General features: G+C 38.5%; 1 long non-coding RNA gene across 1 annotated transcript in view; it reads left to right on the top strand.

Annotated features, from left to right (window-relative positions):
• Positions 1-884: 884 nt before the first annotated feature.
• LOC309639344 overlaps positions 885-22845 on the top strand; it is a 95208-nt gene continuing 73247 nt past the window's right edge. The window contains exons 1-2 of the long non-coding RNA XR_014251610.1: positions 885-1649; positions 5790-16819. This is a non-coding gene — a long non-coding RNA (uncharacterized lncRNA). The remainder of the gene's footprint in view (positions 1650-5789; positions 16820-22845) is intronic.

Raw genomic sequence — 22845 nt, 5'->3', positions numbered from 1 at the left:
AAAACTGACCTCTGCTTCCAGTCATGGTGGGGAATGGAATAAAGTCAAGATCTTGAGTTGACAGGGTGAAAACCAAGATGACCTGATAGTTCCCTTCCACTTTTCATTTTTATGGTTTTATGTTTGGGAATAATGGTAATGCTTTGCACTTCTGAAGGGTGAACGATGTACATTCATTAAGATTTTCCCCTAAAATGAGTTTTTCTACCTACTTTTTTGAATGCATATTTTATGAATGTCTAAGCTGTTGTGAAACATAATGGCTTTCAAAATCTACCTCTTTTTTATGGAGACTCCATAAAATTTTATTTTTCCTTCTTATAGAATTTTATATTTCCATCTTGTTCAAATCAGTATACATTTTATGGAGTAGTTACTACTTCTAAGGCACTATTCAGAATTCTACAGGGAATACCAAAAATGACTTAGAGATTCCCTGCCCTCAGGGAGTTTAAACTTGGTTAAATGAGATAAGTACCCAAGTAGCAATAGGAGTAAGCAACATAAAATAATTGCCACGAAGAAAATTTAATAGAGAGGGGATATTGCATCTACCTGATGAATAGAAGCAATTTTGAATAGAAGCAATTTTATCAGATGGAAATGATGTGTGAAATGGGTCTTAATAATGAGTAAAATTCAACAATTGTAAGCATTAGGGGGGAGGGATAAATTTGGAGTTTGGGATTAACAGATACACACTACTATATATATAAAATAGATAACCAACAAGGACCCACTGTAGAGCACAGGGAACTATACTCAATATTTCGTAGTAACCTATAAAGGAAAAGAATCTGACAAAGAATTTATATACACACATACACACATATATGTATGTGTATATATATGTATATATATATACATATATATATATCATATATATATATCTGAATCACTTTGCTGTATGCCTGAAACTAACACAATATTGTAAATCAACTATACTTCAGTAAAACAAAACAAAACAAAAATTGTAGGCATTAACCTTTAAGTGTAGGGACTCTGATGATTAGTGTTGGGCTGGAGTGCCTAGTGTACAGGCAGGCTCCCAAATAAGCTGGAGCTGCAGTGTACAGACCCATGAAAGCAATGATGGAGAGCCAGCAATCCAGTGCCTTAGGCAACGGGGAGTAGCTGCTGATTTCAGAACAGGGACATAATAATAATAATATACCCAGATGTGCATTTTAAGAAGGTCACTCTAGCACTGGTTTATGGCATAAATTGACATGAAAGTAGAAGAAAGATGGGAGACAGGAGACAGGATGAGAAGTGATGCCAAGAGCCTCAACAAAGGTAATAAGACCAAAAAAGGAGGAAACACAATTAAGAGGATCGTGGTTAAAAATCTTCATGACTTGGAGGGGATGAGTAGCAAGAAGTCAAAGGTGACTGGGAGGTTGAGCCTTGATAAGAGGGAGTCAGTGGGTGTCAGCATGCAGAGGTGGGTTGGGGAAAAGGGGTGAGGAGTTGAATCGCCTTGAAAATTTTTTCCGTTTGTATTGCTTGATGTTGGTATTTTCCTTCACATTTTTTCTATCTAATGTTATTCTGTCTCTAATTTTTAAGAAGTTTGTTTTCTTTTAATTTAGGATTTTATCATGACTACTCTTAGTACTTCGCTGTACTGACACCAGCTAAAAAGAAAGGTAAGCAAGAGTAAACAGTTGCATTGTACTAGGCTGTACTCATTTGTGGACTTGCACTCATTCAATCTTTCTTTCACTCTATGCAAAATATCGAAGAGCTTCTCAGAATGTCAATGGGGGAACCAGGGGAGGAAGAGCAATCATACACTTTAATATTACAAAAGTGTCATTGAACTCCCTACTTTGTTTCAACAGAAAGAACAGGTTATCTAATAGTGCTTTGGATCGGGTTGGCGGCAGCCTCACTGGTACTGGGTTATCTACTGAGCTCCTGGGGCTGCGGCCCCTACCAAATCCAACCTTCTAGTTCAAGTCAACATGTGGAGGCCTTCCAAGACTCTTGGGAGCACAGATGCTTGTATTTCCCTCCCCCTCTTAGACTGATAAAATATTCCATCACTTTGATAGTGAAAGTGTTGTCCCAAGTAAAGGCAGGGGCTATTCCCTGACTGCAGCTATTAAGTTGGGATCTTACCAGTCACAACGGGGCAGGAGACCCACCAGCTCTCATCCTGAGTTAATCAAATCAGAAGGTATTTGTCATTCTCTCCCTAGCTAGCAGGAAATTAAGTTTCACTGAAGCATTTGGGTCATACCCTTGGTATCTAAGAATGATCTCCCTGTAAGATAAATTGACAGTATTCAATTGCTTTGGAGCATTACCTTTTTTTTTTTTCACACACACACACACTGTATTTTATTTTTACAAGAGATAAATAGACTGACATTAAGCATTGTACATGGATGACCACAACAAAAGCAACAATGATTGCGATTACCAAACACGAAACACACTCATACTATGTCATAATATTGACATTCAGTCCAGTAATCCTCCACTGTAGCAGCTCCTTTACTTTGCAGTGAAAATTGATTTGTATATTCTTTGCCTCTGAGTCCTTGTGGGATTTTTTTTTTTAATTCAAACAGAAAGTCACAAAAATTATACTCATCCTCATCAGTTCACTCAGTCCCATGTAATTAATTTTTTTTTTTCATCTTGATCGTTTGTTAGCACTTTTATGAGTTCATCAGTTTTTCATCAGAGTTCTGAAAATGCTTATTCATTCAGTTCAGCAGTACCGTCAGTTACCAGAAACCTGTACTTGTCAGAGTCTTTTCCATGAATTTCTTGAAGATGAAACCCTTTTATAGGAACATATTTGCAAAAGATACCCTTGGTATCTAAGAATGATCTCCCTATAAGATAAATTGACAGTATTCAATTGCTTTGGAGCATTACCTTTTGAATACGTTTTTCGTAGAGTGAACCTGATTAAGGCAGCTTAAATATTTTGTAAACGGCTGTTCCACTTTCAGGATCAGCATCCGCGTTGTCACGTGGTAACCCTGGCAAAGTCACCCCTCGTGTCAGAGGAGAACCTGGGAAAAATACTGTATGAATGTTTTCTCAAAAGCAATCACTTTGATTTTTTTCAAGTGGGTCTTGTTTTCACTGTAAAATAGTGTCCAGTTCTGACAGGCGTTAAGCAGTAGTGGCAGCCTTATCCTGAATGGAAACAACAAGATTAATCGGCCTCCAAAATGATTGGTTTCTACAAAGGTGTTTTTCTCATTCCCTTTTTTCTGTCCTTTTTACCGATGACTTTGCAGCTGTTTCTCAGGTCCGGCCAAGTTCTTGCCTGTTTTTCTTTTTATGCAGTTGACTATCTGGGACTCACATCTTCCTGTAGCATACTCCTGAAACAAGCTGGACGCTCTTGGTATGCTCTCTGACATTCAACACATGAAGAAAAGCCTCCTACGATTTCCATGTGGTACAGACTTGGAGCATTTCATTCTCAAGTTCTGCTGTCTGTACTTAGGTACAGGATTTCAGAAGGATTTGAATGTGGGAGGGATTTGAATGCTGGTTAATTGAAGAACCAGCAAATCGTATGACGAGCTCTCTCCAAGTTGATATTCTCCATCTCACACCTGGACTCCACATGATTTTCATGGCCATTTGATAACGTTTGGAAAATTGCTCCCCTCCAAAGAAAAAAACAAAAAATAAAAACAAAACAAACAAACCTACCAGAAGAGAAATTCAGTGGCCCTCTCTACCGTTGGATCCCTTTATTTCCTCTTTTGTTGATTCTATAAGAAAGAAGCTACATGAGTGCTTTGTTTTCATTTTAGAATTAAACTTCAGAATATGATGAAATTATCTCTGTGTTATATTAGTGCACATGTCTGAGGCTTTTCAGGTTACAGATGGCCCAAATTTGACAATTCTGATCAATTCTAAAAATATTCATATTGACCATTTCCCTGTTTTTCCCATATTTCTGACTTCCTGAAAAGGAAGCAGTCATTATAATGGCAGACCCAGATGATCATGAGAAGTTCCCGAGCTTATGGAACTCTACTACCCTGAGGGTTGTTGGGAAGTCTGTACTTTCGTTTTTATTTATTTTATTTTTTTTACATTTTTCCGTCCTTCTGTCCAAAGTTGCCTAGTCAAATATAATCTTTGTGCTTACAAATAAATTCAAATGGCTTGCTACTGTTTGTCCCAATTTTCATTTGGGCCCTTCGAATCTAGCTTTCTTTTTGTAAAAGCCACATTTTACATTCATAACCATTGCATGTTGCTCATTTAACCCTGTTCCCACGCTCCACTCCAAATGCATTATGGACTGACCCCGCATGTCAGCACTATAGCATTGTACAGTAAATAGAGTGTTTTGCTTCATAAATCAAGCGTAGAACTTATAGCCAACTTCAGCATAAAAAAAGTCACTGAAATAATATGGCCCAGCTGCTGGAGATAGACATTGTATTCATAAAGCTAGCCTTAAATTACTGACATTGAAATCCATATTTGACAAAGCTCAGACTATTTTGGAGGATTCTGAGTAATCCTCATGAAATTCCAAATTTCTCTTTTGTTGTTTTGAAGGAGATTCATTTTTAAAAGGAAAGAGGGTTAGATTTTGTTCTCTCTACAGTATCTTTGGTGGTATCAGAAAGGTGTACTGAAGTGGCTGGTTCACCTCATTATGGAAGTCACTTTGCAAATCATCTACTTTTTCTTTGGGAACCTGCTCTCTAGGGCTTAGCGCTCTTATTTTTATTGTGTCCATCAGCAGTAAAATGCAAAGATGATTTGGAAAACTCAGGTTTGGATTTCTCTCCCATCTAAATCAGATCCAACACTAACATATCATCGAGGGCATCCAAAGATAGGAACTAATTTTATTTCAAGCAGCAATTTGTATTTCTCTGTTGGAAAAAATAAAAAAAAGAAAGTCTAAAAGCCCCACAATTGGCAGGACTTCCTGCTTTCCCTGTTCTCTGTTCATCTCTCCTTATAGATAGAAATTTTAGCATTCAAAATTTAAAAATATGCCAAAACCCCCCCCAAAAAACCCACAAAAAAACAGACATTTACAGTGTTCTCTCCAAAAACATGCTTTGAAAATCACCTATAATGGGAACACCTTGTCCATGGTGAATTGTCAACATATCAGCTAGTGTAGGCCATAATCTCTCTAGCCAACATGATTTACTGAAATAAATTAAATTCATTTTATTTTCCCATTAAATTTTACTATCCCCACCTCACACACACACACACAAAAATCTGTTTTTTTAAAGCACAAAACCAAATGCTTATAACAAATGTAATTACAATAGTATAAGAATTAATGAGAGATGGGAAAAGCTAATGTCTATATTATATCTTTCATGCAAGTGGATTAAAACCATTACCGCTTGTTAAGAGCATTTATCTGCTAACTGTAAAATGAGTTAGACTAGTTTCTTTTTTTTGTTGTTTGTTTGTTTTTAATTTTAATGTCCTTACTACAGGTACTTTCTTTGTTCACCCAAGATAGAAAGTCCAACTTGAATTATGTTCTGGCGTAAATTGCCTTCTGGAATTCAACTACTTTTTGGAAAGTAGCAGTATCTTCAGATTAACCTCAGTTAACACGAATGGACTAAAAAAACTTGTTCAAAAAATTATGTAGTTCAAAAATTGTCAGATTTGTTGAAATGAATAATGTGTTTGGATTTTTGGAAGACCTTTATAAATTTTGAACCTCCTGCAGTTCCATTTGGTGTAAAGAATTATACTATAAACAAGGGACTCCATCTGTACTTTTGAAATAACTATTCAGTTTTCCATTTCAGACAAATTGACATGACAAACTGAAAAGCAGAAGTTAGTGTTCAAAGAAGTTCAAGAGTAAACATTTAGTCAATTCATCTGCTCGGACTGAGAGAGCCTCAGTGCACAGGGGTCCAGGATTCTGAAGGTAGGTTCTCGATTGGTGGTGGAGAGTCTCTGTATTCTCTTCCCAGCTGCCTCAGGTCACATGCAGAATGTGAGTCTATCCATAGGGTCCTCACTATTTCTGGGTATTGTGTACACGTCTTGCTACATTTATGAATGAGGAAAAAATTTATAGTAAAATTTCATATACTACCTTTAATTTTTTTTTTTTTTTCTGGTCCTTTTCCCTGATGATCTAGACCACTATTTGGTCTCCGTATTTGACGGAGGGGCTAAGAAACTGCATTTCTAAGAAAAGGAATAAGCTACTAATGGCTGTTGGAAACTTCTTTGATAGGGCTCAGCAAGACAAGTTCTAGAAGGCTGTTTTAGTTTTATTACTTTCCAGTTCAGCTTGACGGGAAGTTACGGAGCTCCAATACACAGGTTTTGTCATAGGTGCTCTGTGATCTGCTCATAGCAGGATCAGCACTTTTTTTCATGTGAGTGCTGTGCCACTGCTACAGATTTGGGAGGGTGGAGGGATTCTGCTTTGAGCAAATCTGTTGATTCATCTAGTAGCATGAGCCATCAAAGCAAGAGCCCTTATAGCCTTCTCCAGTTATGTTTTTCAGTTATGTGGTTGCTTACATTTAAATCAATTACAATTAAATAAAAGTAAAAATATAGCATGCTGCTCCTGTTTGAAGAAGCTGAGAAGTTTCCAGAGGTTTTCTGTTTGAGGGACCCTGAGGTCTGGAGGAGTGAAACATTGAGGCAAGCATCCTGGAGGAGGTTGGGTTGATCACTAATAAGGGGCTTGCATGAGGAGCTTCATCAGGCAAAGCTGGACCCGAGATACAATTTTGTGGATATTTTATTATGTACCTATCAATGAATGTCCATAGCTATGTACCTTTGGTTTGGCTGGCGGTCATCCTCATGGTTTCTGGTTGGTCTGATAATGTTTTGCTTTCATAGGTCTCCTGATACTTGACTCCCTTCTCCACTCCCCTCTCTTTTCTCCTTTTTATGATCCTTACAAAGCCATTTTTGTCTGTGTCCTAGGTTGCTTTTCATTTTTTTATTTGTCAACTCTCTTCGTGGCCAGTCAACTGTACTAGACTTGTTGTGGCAGTCTCTAAAGATGGCTGCCACAAATCCTCCTCTCCCTATATGCACATGACACACCTCTCATTGCAAGCTAAGATCTAGTTCCCTTCTTCTTGAATCTGGGCTGACCTTGTGACTTACTTGGCTGATAGAATGTGGAAGAAATGATATTGTGCTAGTTCTAAGCCCAGCCTCTAAGAGGTCTAAAAGCTTCCTCTTTCCTTCTTGGATGCCAGTCCCATGTAAAAAGTCACACTACCCTGAGACTACCATGTTTTAAGAAAGCCTAGACCTTGAGGGAAGAGAGGAAGATACTCAGCCAGCCCCTAGCTGTTTCAGCCGCCATAGCTGACGCATGAGATGGGAGAGTGAAGGAGCCATCTTGGATCTTCCGGTCCCAGCAAACACCATGTGGAGGAGAACAGCTACACAGCTTACCCAGCCTAGACCACGAAATTGTGAGAAAATTTGTCGCTGTAGTTTTAAGCTGCTAAGTGTTGGGGTGTTTTGTTAGGCAGCAATAAATAATTAAAACACCTGCTTAAAACTTGTATCCATAATCCACTGTGATATTTTAGAGCTGTGTGATCCAATATGGTATCAGCCAAATATGGTTGCCTAAATTTAAATTAATTAAAATGAAAGAAAGGAAAAATGCAGTGTCTTGGTTTCACTAGCCACATATGAGCTCAGCAGCTCATATGTGTATCTAATCTGTTCATGGCACGGCTATAGGGCTATGAATGAAAAGATGACCCAGGAGTGTCCTTTCTCAAAGAGTCTTGGCTGAAGAGAGGAGATGACCTTGCCCTGTAAGGAAAGGGACCCCAGAACTGCCCTTTAGAGGCTGTGTCTTAGCTCAGTGGAGTAATGTCAAGAGGCAGATTAGTTCTCTGCTTGACCGCGCTTGACTCATTGTACCTTGTCCTTATTTCTGTGGGCGTTAGCATCATGTTTTTTTCTGTTTTTGCCACTTTTCCCTTTATCTTGCCTCATCTGTGGCTATCAGAGAAACAGCCATCCTTCATTGTTCTCAGATGAAGGTGTATATTCAGCAGTATGCACAGTGAATGATGTAAGAAATATCTTTGTTGAAAATAGTATGCACATAGATTTACAGAAGTGAGTAAATATGCTATATTAGAATATTTTTGCAGTATTTTGTAATCACCATGATCTCAAATAACCAGTGAAGATATCAATTAATCTGATAGAGCAGTTTGAATGCAGGAATCTCTTTTCTAGGAAATCAAATTAAACATTATAGTTATTAACAGATAAAGTTTACTGAGCATTTACTACATGCCGGCTATTGTGCTGAAAGCCTCATAGGCACTATCTTACTTAATCCTCTCTAGGAAATAGGTGTCAATTATCATTTACAAGTTTCAAATGGGAAGATTGCTACTTAATAACATACCTAAATTCATCCAGCCAAAAGGAGGCTGGGCTAGGACTCAAATGTAGGCAGTGTGGCCCCAGAGTTTCTCTCTTAGCCATCCTGTTTCCTTGGTCTATGATTGAAAACAAAAACCAAAAAACAAATCTAAAAAACAAAAAAAATTCTCTGTCTTCTTCTCTCTCCACCCACAAGAGGCAATGTTAAGACTCAGGTTCTCCAAGGGATAAGCCCAGTAACCATATCTATGACCAAAACAATGGTCATGCCTGGCAGCACAGGATCCTTCCATTCTGACTAAATGCTGATGCGACACGTCTTCTGTGGGCGGAGACCCTGTTTCCCATAGAGGCTCCACCACCAACAAGCTCTGTGACTCTCTGAGCTAATGGACCAGAGGCTGCTTTTGTTTCTCCTCTCTCCATCAGTCTGTGCAGCTCTTTATTCCTCATGTTTTCAGCTCCCTCTTTTAAAAAGCTGTGACTTGATATCTGCAGCCTCTTCATTCTCCCAGACTCTCCCTGTCTACTGCGACCCTTAAGCTCCTTTTGGCAGGAACGACCTCTCATGAGATCTGCCTTAGCACCTAGTGTTGGATAATTGGATTGAACTAAATTATCTCAAGATTGCTATTATCTCTCATTTTATCCCTAAACAAACTCTTGGAAGCACATCTCCCTCTCCATGAAGAAAGCATTTCGGTGCTAAATAATAGTAATTAATAGATCTTCATCAAGAGGTAGAGAGCAAATCCAGAAAGTAAGAGAAAGAGAGAGTGGTCAGGAAAGTGCCAGGAAGGGAGCCAGGGCCAATCAAACAGGTAGCGCTTTGAGGCTGGACAGAAGCTGGGGTGTCATGGGTGGTTGGGAGCAAGACAAGTATTACCCTAGAAGTGGACACATGGGGACAGATGTTCATGCTTTTATTTAAAAACATTTATTTACCACACCTTATATGTCAATTCCTGAGCTACAAGGATAAACAAGACACAACCCTCTTTGCTGAGGACTTATATCTGGTAGGGGAGAGAATGATCTAACAAATAAGTTCAATAATGCTAAAGAGTGTACAGATTACCCTGAGGATACAAAAAGAGGGGTCAGTTTGATGGAGCAGGTCAAGAAAGCCTTGAGCGAGGAGGTGTCACCTAGGTACGGGGCAGGAGGACATTCCAGGTAGAACATGATAACAGGAAGGAGGCAAGGCACAGATCCTCCAAAGCAGGGACGGCAGGGTTGGTTTCGGCTGCAGAACAGAGCACCATTGGGGTGTGAGTCACAAAGATTGGGCTGGAGGGATTGAAGGGCAGAGCTGTTTGTGAAGGGCCAAGAGCCAAGGCAGAGCTCTGGAGTCCCACACGGCAGTCCAGAGGCCAGGAAGCGGGGGAAGAAAAGGAGAACTCTGTCCAGATGACCCAGACGCTCTCTAACATCAAAGCATCAAGCATCCCATCAAAGCTTGTTGCTTTTTTCCCCCAGTAATTTCAATTGCAATAAATGTTTATGGAGCATTTACTGTGTGTCTGACACTATGCTTAGCTCTTCACATGCAAGTAGGGTTGTGTTTAAACCAGCTGTATGGTTGGAAGCTGAAGAGGATTCAAAGGAGACATTACTTTTTAAACTCAAGTACCTGAAAAATCTATGACTTATTTCACTTAGCATAATGCCTTCCAAATCCATCCATGTTGCTGCAAAAGGCAAAATTTCATTCTTTTTTTATGGCTGAGTAGTACTCCATTATATATACATACCATGTACAAAAAAGAAGCAGACACAGATACAGAGAACAAACTAGTTCTTACCAGTGTTGGGGGGGGCGGAGGGTGGAGTGGGCAATAGAGGGATGGGGGAATGGGAGGTACAAACTATTGGGTGTAAGATAGGCTACAAGGACGTATTGTACAACACAGGGAATAGAGCCAGTATTTTGTAATAACTGTAAATGGAGTGTAACCTTTAAAAATTGTATAAAAAATAAAATTTTAAAAAAGGACCTGAGAATCTATATGGGAAGATAAGAAAATGTGTAAGAAATAACTACATGATGATATAAAAAATATAGGGTTAATTGCTGGTATATATCCCAAAAGTCACAAGGAGGATGGAGATCCTTTTCCTCTGCAAGAAGTCTTTGCAACTTAACATCCTGTTACCCTTTAAAACACGGGGCAGGGCTTCCCTGATGGCGCAGTGGTTAAGAATCCGCCTGCCAGTGCAGGGGACACGGGTTTGAGCCCTGGCCCGGGAAGATCCCACATGCCGTGGAGCAACTAAGCCCATGCGCCACAACTACTGAGCCTGCGCTCTAGAGCCTGCAGGCCACAACTACTGAGCCCATGCTCTGCAACTACTGAATCCCACGTGCCTAGAGCCCGTGCTCCACAACAAGAGAAGCCACCGCAATGAGAAGCCCACACACAGCAATGAAGAGTAGCCCCCGCTTGCCACAATTAGAGAAAGCCCGCGCGCAACAACGAAGACCCAATGCAGCCAAAAAATCAATCAATCAATCAATAAATTTATTTATAAAAAAACAAAACAAAACACCGGGCAGCTTGATGCTCTACGGGGCCCAAAGCGACATGGAGATTTGCTTAATGAACACATTGCAGAGACAGGAGCTAAATACTATTTGACTTCATGCTATTGTGTTTACTCATCTCTCCTCTATAAGCCAGAGGGTTCAAGGATAATTGAAGTCTAGAAACTGACAGGATGTAAATAGTTAATAGTCAAACCTAGGGCCCACTCTGAATCTTTCGAAGCAGCCAGTAAATTGAACGCAGCAGCAAGAAAACAGCCACTTCTGCTCACCCATGGAAACAGTCAAGCTGCCATAATTTGCACAAGGTGCAAGTAACAGATCAGCCTGTCAGAGGACCCTGCACACACTGCACATTGCCGCAGTCTCACCTCGGTCACAGAGCCTCTGCCTCACAGCTGGGCTGAAGGAATTAGCTTGCACCCCAGAATATTAATGTCAGCATCTTTTATCTCATGGGCTGGGGATTTGCAACCATTTGAAAAAACCACCAACTCTGCTTGTGATTGTCTGTGATTTAGAGAAAGGGGCAAAGTTATTTAAAAAAAAAAAAAAAAACACAACTGTCTGTCATCAAACGCATGGATGAGAGTCTCTGTGTAAGAAAATGTAAGTCGAAATATTTGGGATGCTTTCTTATTTCTAAGCAGTCGTGACATCGGAAAAGCAAAACAGAAGAGCAAAAAACTCCGGAAGGTGCTTTGGAAAAAGAATGAAAGGAATGCTTCCCCACTTCTACCCATCCCCCCCAAACCCACCTTACTATGAATTGCATCACCTGGGCAGAGAAATATCATAAAATGCTTTTGGACTGTGTGCTGCTATTTCGTATATCTTGCCCAGCTTGGTAGGACTGGATAATAGTTTAAACAGGAAGATTCAGGGAAAGGTGGGGAACTCGGGGATAGGAATAAACTGGAGGTGTTAGAACCCCCTACTTAACCAAGGAGGTGTAGCCATGCCAGTAGCCAGGAAAGGACTCAGGGCAGCAGAAGCCAACAAAATACAACAGAGAGAAGCCGACTTTGGCATTGAGACAAGGCCATCAGGCACAAAACATCTCAGACTTTTTAGACTAGGAACCAGCAAGAACCCAGCCTCAGGTCTGGCAGGTTCTTACTTGTCACCAAATTCCAGAGTTAAAGCCATTTCTCTCCAAGCTTGGCAGATGCCATCAGGGGCTGCCTTAAAATCAACTGGATTGCTTTATCAAGCTATCAATGCTCTATCAAAAGTCAATCAACTGTGCTCTCTGCCCTCCAGCAGTGACCATTCTAAGACAACAGGATATTCACATCAGATACTCAACGGCAGTAATAATCCATCCCAATGAAACTGATTACAGCACAAATTTTATACACTTATATTTTTTAAAAAGGGCTTCAAAATGAAATTCCAGTACAACTTGTCTCATATGAATAATTTTCTTACCAAGATCTTAATCTAGATAAATCATTTTCTTAAATGTTTCAAAGATGCAATATTTGGTGCTTATCATGATATGTCTTAATTGCATCCTGTTGTAACACCTGCTAATCCTGCCCTTTGACTTTTTCGGAATCTTTATAGGCTCCTTCCGTATTCATTATCCTTGTTTTTTAATCTCTGGAATACTCCCAGCTTTGTGCTCATAGATACGTAATGTTTTTAAAGGAGAGGTGAATTAATGAATTCTGTAAGCTACCAGCAGTTCCATAATGGTTATCTAGCAGTGATGTAGTAAATAGCATAAAATTTGAGGTTCAGTACTGGACTTTCCACTTATCAGCTGAATTACCATAGGAAGTTTACTTAAATTTTCTCTGCCTCGGTTTCCTCATCTGTACAATAGGGATAATGACAATTATCTCAAAAGTAGGTCATGAGGATCAATGGAGATAACAGACATAAATGACTTGATATCATCTCTTTCACAGAGTGAGTTTCTGATAAATGTCAGTTCCTGCCCTTGGATTTCAGGAAATAATGGTTGATAAAGATGAAATTAAGGGCCTATTCTGGCCAAAGTTTCATATTTATGATATTTTCTGGATTACGACAAGATTGGTAGAAAGGTAAGTGCCCAGCTTACACATAGACGTATCATTCTAGTATATATTTAATCAATTAATACATTTTATAGTATTTTTTTCTTGTCTGAGGAGAAAGCTTTTGTAGAAGAAGGCAGAGTGAATGATTGGAGCATATCATTGTTTGGTTGAAAACACCTTACTCAAAACTGCAGGTACAAGCTACGTATGGCACCTTAAATCACTAGCTTCAAACTCTGTTAATTCCAGGCCGGTGGAGCCATTCGGGGACAATGGATGCTCTGGACGTCTGGATGATGAGGAGATGTCTACTCCTACTTCCAGGGACAATGACAATATTTCTAAAAGACTGCCACGAGCTCTCATTTGCAAAGTCTCATCAATTTGGGACTTTATCCTTGACATGAAAGTAAACCTTTGTCCTTTCTGCTAACATACCAAGCAGAGGAACAGCGGGCCCACATGAAAAGGGCATATTTACCATCGTAACAAAACACACGATTTTTAAGGAAGGGGAGTTGCATATATTTTTCATAAAACAACATGGGCAGGTATTCTTCAGGCTGAACCTCAATTTCCTTAATCCCCTTTCATTATTGCCTCAATCCCCTCTGGGCAGTACATGGTTAAGCCCGTTCCAGTTACTGTAGGATTTTGAAATTTAAGGGCAAGAAAGCAAACAAGTAGACAAGCGTATAAAGAAACAGTCTATAAATCCATCTTTCTTCTTTTATCTTTATACAGCATCTCTCCCACCCAAGCATCAAAATTATTTGGAAGTCAGTCAGGGATGGACGACGAAGTTTAATGAGTCCTCTTGTGAATTTGAGACGCGCACAGTACTTTACTGTATTGAATCTCAGGGCTTCTCTTACCCTGACTTGGTCCATAATCAGCCAAAGAGAAATTATTGACACTAGCACCAAGGTAATTCCTGTAAAATAGAACTTCTTAAAAACATATTGAATCTTAACAATGTAATTGACAAGCCACCACTAAAGACGCAAAACTAATGAGCCATGATGTTTGTAAGAATGTGCTTTAAAAATTGAAGAGTGCCTTATCATTTGGTCTATATTTCATGATCAAATGCCTACAACCAGAGAGACAAATGACCTCTCCACTCTCATGTCTTGCTATTCCCAGTAAAGCCTCTGTGATGTTTTCCTTGTGCAAAGATCTTAGACTGTACACTTCAATTGGCAAATGTTACACCAACCAAGGGCTTTATTATATTATGTTTCTTGCCTCTTTTGTTCCTTTTCATTTTTTTAATAGAAACCCTCTCTTCCTTTATGCATGTATGCTTATCTTCCCAACTAGATTATTAACTCTTCAGAAGATCACAGACAATGTCTAAACTCTTATTGACCTTCATCTATGGCAATGGCATACTCTGCAAAAAGCAAGCAGTTTATAAAATTGATTTTGTTTCCTGTCTGCTTCACCTACATTGGAAACACCTATGTTTCACTCCCCATTTCTGGAGCCAGATGGAATATCGTCTTGATGTGGGTCTCTACAAGAATGGGACGAAGGTATTTCTGATAATGGTGGAAGAAGCTGTTCTCTCCTGTCCCCTCCTGTCCCCACCTGGCCTCCAGTACTACCTACCCGATAGGATACCATGTGACACCGCAATACCATTGAGGAAAAGTCAAAAGATGTAAAGACCAGATACGTGATAGAGCACAAAACATCGTGATACACAAAATGAGCTACACAAACTGAAATTTAAATCACAGTCTGTTGTCCCATGAAAGTGCAAAAATTGCTAATTCTTCTTCAAGATGGGAACTTCAAGTAAAGAAAAACTATTTATACCATTTTGTGGCGAATCTACCACTACTCCATCAGACTATGTTTCCTGGCCGACTCCCAGCCATTTTAACCATGCTATGTCTCTATTTGGGTAGATATTATTATAGCTAACAGCAAGATTTTTTAAAAGTTTGCTAGTAAAAAGGGCCTCTTCTTTCCATTTCTTGATTGGACACGCAGTGAATAATCTGTGGAAATATTATTTCACTGATAGGTAGCAAGAAAAATTTTTTAAGTTTTTTCTCTTAGTGAGTGATTGGGTCTCACTGAATTCATCCACTGGAACCGAGTGTCAGGTGTGCTTGCTCCTTACTTTATTCTTTATTATTTAATACAGTTCATAGAATTATAGAGTTGGAATAGAATTCAAGAAGTCTAGTAGAGCCTTCTGGTCTCAGGGAAGACACTCTGAAACAATGTCAAACAGAATTGTTTATTGAGTCCATATGGCCTAAAATGGCAAGAACAGAAATATACTCTAGCCCAGGGTATATCATAGATATCTCTTCTTCCCTCCCTTATCTATGTATATTTCAACCTAGTTTAGAAGGAAATTCATTTCATTCAGCATGCATTCCTCTTTACCAAGCTTTTTTGGATGTTTCAATACATTGTTGTCTTCCAGATAAAACAGTTTTATCTCTTTATAAACTATAGGACCTATTTAAATGCCTTTCTGATATCTTTCCCTTAAATATAAATGCTATGTATGTCTTGTCAGTTTATAGTTTTGTGGGTTTTTTTTCCTGATCTTTCAATGAGTTATTTAAAAAGATACTGATTTTAAAATATTAGCTCTATTCCTTAAAAACTTGTATTAATAAAGGTAATGCAATCACATTGAGGACGGCATGGCAAATGCAGAAAAAAAAAAATAATCAGAACAAGTCCCACTGTACTAGTACAATCCCTGCTATTATTTTAGTATATTTCTTTTCAGCCTTTTTTTCTGATACAAAATTTTGTTTGTCCATAGTTATTATCATATAATTTTTTTTCTTGCTCTTTCTCAGTCAATATGATAACAAAAGCATTTCCCATGTATTTAGTCTTCATAATAATCACTTTTGCAATCATTTCATTGAATGGATCTGCCTTTCATTTCAGGACATTTCGTGGTTTGTTTCTGTATTTTGATTATAAATAATGCTTCAGTGAATATCTTTGTATGTATACTTAAGATTATTTCCTTAGAGTCAATTTCTAAAGAGGCTAAAATATATAAATATTTGAGGATTTTGCTATGCATTGCCAAATTTCTTTGTAAAAGATTTACGCTAATTCAGAGTACCATCAGCAATGTTCAAAAGTGTTTATTTCCTTTGATCTTCACCTTCAATGGGAATTATGCACTTTAAAAAATATGAATTTAACAGACCAGGAAAATGCATCATTTTAAAAAACAGATTTATTTCTAGTGAAAAGGGATTTTTTTAAATATTTCTTCTCCTTTGTAAATTATCTCTTCTCTTTATTTGTCCATTTATCTATTGACTACTCATATTAGGCTTTTGAAAATATTTGCTTCCAATTTTTTAAAGCCACCTAAAATGTATGTATTCAGTATGTTATAGCTGAATGTGTCTGTTTTTTCCATCTCTTCTACCATTTCCCCCAATCTTTTTTTAACTCAATTCAAATTACTCACTCTGATTGTCAAGCCAGCACATTTTTCTCGTCTCTTTTTGAAGGAGCTGTACCTCTTTCGTGATTTCACTTTGCTGATTTGTTCTCATGTAGTGATTTTGGGTTTTGGCATCATTCTTCACGATCTTGGCCTGCTGCAGACTGTCTGTGGTTCTCATTCACAGGACAGCACCTGCTCGAGTCTAGGATAGCCTCCTAATTGTTTTACCATGCGCTGCCAATCTCATGTAACCAATCAGCCTAGTTAATGACCCCGGGCATTAATGGAAAGGCCTCTAAGGCTGCAGTGAATAAAGAAAAACTTGTTTAGCAGGTTTTCTCTTTATTCCAGGACACATCGCACTGATCGCACTGACCGAGGAGACGAGATTGTAATAGGAAGAGCACGATGATGGTGAGTGTGATTTTGTTTTTCTGGCCACAGACTTCTCATTCCCAAGGTAGAGAACACTCATGTCTGTTCACTAAGCTCAAGAAAGAAATAATGAGAAACAGGTGACGGACTTGAAAGCATCATGGAATCAGTTCCCTGAGCAATTGACTGCGCTCCAAAATGATGCCCTGAGCATGTGCAAAGGAAATCTAAAAGAGTATAAATGCAGCAAACCGATCCAAGTCATGTCTGGAGTGAAAGATGTATCACGTTGGGACATAGAATAGCCATTAGGGTGGGCAACAGAACAGGATCTGTGATTTCAAGAACTACATATCGATGTGAGAGGCTGCTAACCTCTTAAGACAGGATTATATTACTCTCCTCCCTCCTGTGGTCCCTCTCTTCAGTCTCCTAAGACACCATCACTGTTTTCTTTTATTTGCCTTAAATATATGAGGCAACAGAGTTGAGGGGAGGGTATGGGCTTTGTGACCAAACAGGTCTGTCTACCTATTCATGGGCAAGTGACTTAATCTTTTTGAGAGTCAACATCCTCAGTGCTAAAATGGAAACAATGGAAATCTCCCTGTCCAGGTTGTTGTCAGCTTTAAAGCTAATGTCTTAAAATGTCTGACTCTAATCTTAGCAAATGATGGGCTCCAATAAATGGTATTCTGGTTGCTATTGCTGTTTTTATTAATGCACAGGGTTAGCTCTTGAGACGTGACCTTGCTATGCGTCATAAATTACCATGTGGAGAACAGAACTTGGATTCAAGTGTGTAGAAACTGTTAATTCATATTGCAGTGTTTGAGAGTAGAAAAATATGTACATCGTTCCCATATCAGTGCTGCTTTCATTTGGAAAAAATACTTTCTGTTTATTTATATTTTTGCAGGATATTCTGTGTTGTCTGTATTGGAAAGGAGAAAGGAATTTGCAATATTGCTGATTAGCTATTTGGGGGGAGGGTCAAGAAAGCACAGCCATGGCTTCATTAACTTTTGTACCCTCTTGGAAATCATGACAGTGCTCTCAATAATTATTTTTATCGCCCAAAATGTAATGCATAGTATTGCTTAGCCAAAGGAAACATCTGTTTATTTATATATCTATAAACTAGATATTCCCAAAAGATGAAAATCTTACTTATTAAATTAGAAAGTAGATTTGGAAAAGTACTGAAATCCATGATCAAATTGACCTCCCCACTAGTTGGGCTAATTTTTAAAATAAATAGAATTCACTAGGAAAATGATAAGAAAGAAAAGATATGGATGCATTATTTCAGCCCCCATAAAAAGAGAACCTTCAGGAGTCCCTTGCCATCACCTCTAAAGATGTAAAGCACTGACAAGAAATTCTAGTCAACAATGACAGAAAATAGGTTGGCAATCATAAATTAAAATTAAGGAGTTTAAATATGATATAAAATCATTTAATCTTGATGATTTATGCTGGTTCTCAGAGGCAATTATTTACTAACGCTTATGTTTATTGCTCTTTTGACTTTTTTAATTACAGTAAACCCCAAATTCAATTATCCACTCTAGTATATATTTCAAGCAATAGTATTGTAAATAAAAGGAGAACCAATTAATAATGTGCTTAGTCTAGCAAAGCTAAATCAAAGATAATACAAAACATGGGGCAACTTGATTAAGGTTTGAAAGCTGTGGAAAAGATCCCATCTGGTTAAGTTGGAGAATCTGAAGGTTGGAAATGATGATTCCTTTTTTCTTTTTTTAAAAAAAATAGAAGAGCTCTTTACTAAGCGACTTCTAACAGGGTATATAAGTTATAATTTTCTAAATTTAGAGGCAATTAAAATATATATATTTGAAAGCCACAACTTTCTTATCAATAATCCAGGATGTGGTTTTTAGGCCCAAACTACAGTTTTGCGGGTTTATCTTCCGTATCATCTCCCACTGGTGTATGCTTTTGGAATGATATAGGCTGATCCAGCTGTGTTTTGTGTTCCTTAAACATCTCACACTATTCCTCAAATGTTTGGGGTTTGACAAAACCCCAAATGCATTTGGCCAAGCACATTTTCCCTTGATTTTTAAACACATGTGGGTTTTATGGGAAATTTAATCCATGTGTTTTTGATTCCTTTACACTTAACTCATCAAAATGTTGTTGTGTAAGGTCCCTTTGATGTCCAAGAAGCTTTTGGAGCTTTTTTTTTTTAATTTTTTTAAAATTTTTTATGGGACACTTTAATCCTTTTTTCTTAGAAACAGGAAGTTACATGATGCCAAGAAAAAACAAACTCGCACACTAGGATGGTGGTATTTGATTGAACATTTTAAAACCCTAGGGTTCAGCTTGGTTCAGAATTTGATTGAAATAGTTCTCCTGGTCATTAATTTCTCATTAAATTTGTTGCTTCTTGGTGGTTTTGAAACAGTAAAACCTTTATCTTTTTCTTCAGGAGAAAAATACAAAGGTAGCAGAAAATCACAAACAGTTTTTAAATTGATGGTGACGTCGTATAAATGAGGCTGGCATTTTTAACACATACGTATATAGACCAAAAGAAGTTCTGTAAATTGAGGATCAATTCTGTCCTTCTCCATATGCCACAAAGGATTCTGGAGAAAGCGTATTTGATGGGAAGTTACAGCGAAAGGGAAAACCCACTCAAAACATTTTGAGAAACATGTGCATGGATTTTATTAGCATTTTGTGTTTAAATGTGTCACAAAGACATTAGGAAAATGTCATACATGCACATATAAATGAGGGGGTTACATGATGTGAAATGTATCTACAGGATTGATTTTATAGTCTGGGAAGTAAGGATCATGGTAGTACTTACCTCCTACAATTTCTGCAAAGTTTAAATCAGTTAATACATAGAGGGTGCTGTACTGGCTTCTTGCAGGAGCTCAGCAGGTGTAGCCGATTTTATTGTTTAGGGTCAGACAAGATCTGGGTTTGACCTCCAGCTCTAGCAATTACTGCGACCTTGAGCAAGCCCCTGTCTCCTCAACCTTGGTGTCCTCATCTGTCAGGAGTCCTCTGAGAATTGCTGGAAGGAGTATGTAAACATCATGTCACGTAATCATAGCACCTAAGGGTCTTCTATGCATTAACATGTGAAATGTCGACTGTTTGATAGCTGAAACAGTAACTTGGCCGAAGTCACAAAAGTGTGAGTAATAGACCAAGGATTTGAACTCACTTCCTCTAACTAAATAGCTCATGTTCTTTCTACTGCTTTTTAAAAAGACAGTTAATGAATGTAAAAAATAAAAACAAAGAACAAGAAAGCAATATGGATAGTTCTGTCAAGATTGTCAGGGGCCAATACCTTAATATAAAAACTGGTCCTATACCTGATCCCTGAACAATGTGGGGTTAGGGGCACCGACCCTCTATGCCATCAAAAATCCAAGTATAACTTACAGTCAGCCCTCCGTGTCCACAGGTCCTGCATATCCACGGTTCCTCTGTATCCTCGGATTCAATCAGCCGAGGAGAGGATCATGCAGCCCTGTAGTATTTACTATTGAAAAAAATCCATGTGTAAATGGACCCATGCAGTTCAAACCTAGATTGTTCAAGGGTCAGCTTTACTTCTTTCTTTGAGAATTTTCCCTCTACAATGTGGAAGTCTTTCCATGAAATTAGTCATGTTAAGCAAAGAAAAAGGTTGTGTTTACAAGACAATGTTCTGGGGACGGGATCTCTGCTTTCCCAGTTCTGAGGCCAGGCAAGCCTGTATGGAAAGCCCTTCAAACTTTCCTCTCTGTTCTCTTCCTTTGTTCTCTCCTTAAAGCCCACCTTTGAGTTTAGGTGGCAGAATGTAATGCTGGGGGTAGGACAGACAGATAGACCTTACTACTGGGGAGATCTCATTCTCTCTGTCTAATAGCACAGTGATGTTGAGGGATTCTGTCTCATATGAAATCATCAACTCATTCCATTTTATCATCAACATCATCAGAATTAACCTACCAGTTAAAATGGCAAAAGTTTTATCTTACAATGCCTGAAGATTATTACAATTCATGAGTGCCATTTCATTGATCCAGGAGATTGAAATGGTAGTGGTAGTGGACAAATGCCTTATAAAATTATATATATCATTAGCTACCTGATAGGAAAACTAAACAAAGCAGGAAATACCAAAATTTCACATCTCAAGAATGATGACCAATTTCAGATCAATCGGATCTGAAACCCATAATGTAAATTAATGAGAATTTTTTCTCAAACTACAAAATTATTATTTTGGACTCTATTTTGAGAAACATGTTTTGGGCAAAGTGAGGGGCCTGTATTGTATTCTATTGGAAAGGAATATATGTGTATATTACTTTTTTGCTTATACTTTGCGCAAATCAGCAAATAAAATGATATTCTTATTTTAATTGTAGGTTCCATGACTATAATGTGGAAATATGGCTTAAAATAAATTATTGATGAGTAGTAATAGATGGTAGTTTTTCAGCCTAATTCTTACCCTGTTAGCATTTTTTGCTATCTACATATTTATTTAAATAACAGTAATAATAACGTACATTTATTGAGTCCTTTCCATGTACCAGACACTATTCTCAGTACTTTATAGAAATTAACTCATTAAATTCACACATGTAGGTCTCATTATTATTCCCATTATACAGATTAACAAACCAGAGTACACAGGTTAAGGAACTTGCCCAATGTTATTAAGCTAGTAAGTGGCAGAGTCTGGGTTGCAAAGTTTTACTTAAAATATAGATTATCTGAAAGCGCTGCTCATTCTATGACTTTCATGTCATAAACATAACTTTTCTCTTTCAAAAGAGCTGGCCCTCTGAAGACATATTCTGTTCTCTAATGGGTTCTCTGGGGTATTGTCTGTGTCTAATTCATCTTTGTGTCCCCAAAGGGCTAAGCAGATGCCTTGCCCATTGTTGTTACTTGCTATAACCAAATCTTACTTTCTTTTAATATATCAAATGAAAATATGTCTCTATTTTCAGAACATCTGGCCATACAGAACGTTTTGTAACTCGCCACCAAGAATGTGATGCCCACAGTTTTTGTTTTTTATTTTTAATAAGAGTTTCAGAACTCTTTTTTTTTTTTTAGTTAATTAATTAATTTATTATTTTTGGCTGTGTTGGGTCATCGTTTCTGTGTGAGGGCTTTCTCTAGTTGTGGCGAGTGGGGGCCACTCTTCATCGCGGTGCGCGGGCCTCTCACTCTCGCGGCCTCTCTTGTTGCGGAGCACAGGCTCCAGACGCGCAGGCTCAGTAGTTGTGGCTCACGGGCCCAGTTGCTCCGCGGCATGTGCGATCTTCCCAGACCAGGGCTCGAACCTGTGTCCCCTGCATTGGCAGGCAGATTCTCAACCACTACGCCACCAGGGAAGCCCCCATGCCCACAGTTTTTAATAAATCTCTGAGTGTGTCAAAACACCTGGCCAATATAGACCATCTAAGGGAGGGAGAGAGGAAATCTTTTGATGTCTCTGCCCAGGGAATCGTGGAGAGCGCACCCTGGAAATGAAGGAAGGAACTGAGCCCAGTGCCCGGGATTATGTGGAGCTGTACCTTCTCATGACGCTTCCCATCCATCTTACCTCCACCTAAAAGAACCAAGGATGCAGGCCCTCTCTCGAAAGTCTTACTGTAGAAAACCAGGCTTTGGACATGCTAAGTGCAAGGAAAGAGAAAGAAAACTAAGGCAACAGGGAGACTACCTGACTGTCATGCTTCATGACACAGAAAGTTATTAGAACTTATAGACATTATATAGAAGTTAATCTTTTCACTATACTTTTTATTTTGGAATAATTTTAGATTGACAGGAAAGTTGCAAAGATAGTATAGAGAGTTCCTATATGTTTTCCACCCAGCTTCCCTTAGTGCTAAAATCTTAACATAACTGTGGTGCCTTTGTCAAAACTATGATGTGAACATTAGTATGATACTGTCAACTAAACTAGAGACTTTATTTGGATTTCACCAGGCTTTTCACTAATATGCTTTTCTTTTCCCTGGTCTGATGTGGGAGACTACACTGCATTTAGTCATCTTTTC

The sequence above is a fragment of the Balaenoptera physalus genome, assembly GCF_965194825.1.
Source record: "Balaenoptera physalus genome assembly, chromosome: 12".
Taxonomy (NCBI): Eukaryota; Metazoa; Chordata; class Mammalia; order Artiodactyla; family Balaenopteridae; genus Balaenoptera; species Balaenoptera physalus.
Note: the sequence above shows the minus strand (reverse complement) of the source record. Positions and strands in the feature narration are given on the sequence as shown.